At 36.2% G+C, this 1,574-nt stretch overlaps 1 protein-coding gene across 1 annotated transcript in view; it reads left to right on the top strand.

The window, feature by feature from the left end:
* Positions 1–1,574, top strand: part of LOC103212455 (cytochrome b-245 heavy chain) — a 39,558-nt gene that overhangs the window by 5,191 nt on the left and 32,793 nt on the right. The window lies entirely within an intron of this gene.

Genomic DNA, 1,574 nt, shown 5'->3' on the forward strand with positions numbered 1-1,574 from the left:
TTTATTCAAAATTTTTAAGTCTGAGAAGATACATTTTGTGGAAAACATCCCAAACAGATGGAACTGATAGACAATTGTATCACATTATAATGAATGCAACTAAAAAAGTTTGGTTCCATAGACTTGAGGAGTACTGAGGTTACCAAATTTCCAGGGCTACATTTGCCCTCACTTCAACAATGTTATGAGCCCCTAAAAGAGCTATGCTAGAAGGAAAAACAAAATTATGTAGGCAGAGCCTTTGCAACCTATGAAATGGTTTATACATTTTTTTAACTGGAATTATCATACAAAGATGAGGTGAATAAACCTATCTATCTACAACGAGCTCTGGTGGTGTAGTGCCTAAGGCATTTGACTGCTAACCAGAAGATTGGCGGTTCAAACCCACCAGCCACTCCTTGGAAGGAAGATTGGGCAATCTACTTCTGTAGCAATACTGCCTCAGAAACCCAAGGAGGGGTCACTATGAGTCGAATCCAACTCCACGGCAGTATGTTTTTTGCATTTATCTACAAGAAACTTACAACTTACACAGACCCTCAAATAAATATGATAAAAGCAAAGTATGATGAGTCCTATGAGACATTACAAATAAAGAGCTATTGGGAGTCAAGGAGAAAGAAATGATCTCAAGTGGGGCAAATGATAAAGAAAAGTTTCTTAGAGGAAATAGGATCAAACATGAGCATGTAAGGATCAATCAGCCACTCTGAGAGGTTAAAGAAAAAGGGTTTTCAACATGGAGAAAATGGCATAGGGAAAAGCACAGAGGTGGAAATCTAGAAATCTACTTGACAGGCATGTAGAAATTGTAGAGGACAGATGTCTGAGGTAAGGCTGGAGAGCAGAGGGACGGCTTTGCTGATAAATTAGAACTGTAAATGTGTAGGTTATTAGTTTGGCAATCACAGACTATTTGGAAGGAGAAATATGAACTAAACTATCAATAATGACTATAATTTACCTCAAATTCTGCCTTGTTTTTTCCTATTCCTACTTAAGTCACATTGACCCTAACGTTGCTTTTTTTTCCCCCTGTATGAACTATAGAATGCTCAGTTTACTAACACAGGATTAGTAGGCTACGATTAAGCTTTATTTTATATTATTTAACTCTTCACAGAATTCCATTTCATCTTAAACTGATTGCCAAAATTGGATGCTCACAAATCAATTTTTAAAGTAAAAATTGGCAGAAGTAACTCTAATACCTTCACTTTATCAGGGAAAAAAAATAAAACAACTAAAGAACAATGTTGGCAAAGAGTTTAAGGTGTTTCAGAAACAGTCATGGCTTTTCTGTGGACAATACTGGGATGAGGTTCCTTTCCTTAGGCAATAAACTACATACCACACAATGTAGTCTTACAAACTGATGGCCAAACAAAAACAAAATCTGAAATAGCACTTGGCATCATCAATGACATTGATTACAAATATCTCTAAACAATCTTCTCAGCCTAAGAATCCACACTATTAAAATTCCACAGTAGATTTCCCCATCCTATATATATATATATATATGTTGTTGTTGTTGTTATGTGCCGTCAAGTCAAACCCGACTCATAGCG

The sequence above is a fragment of the Orycteropus afer genome, unplaced genomic scaffold (genome assembly GCF_000298275.1).
Source record: "Orycteropus afer afer isolate SDZICR_OR568_19922 unplaced genomic scaffold, OryAfe1.0 scaffold00967, whole genome shotgun sequence".
In the NCBI taxonomy this organism is placed as follows: Eukaryota; Metazoa; Chordata; class Mammalia; order Tubulidentata; family Orycteropodidae; genus Orycteropus; species Orycteropus afer.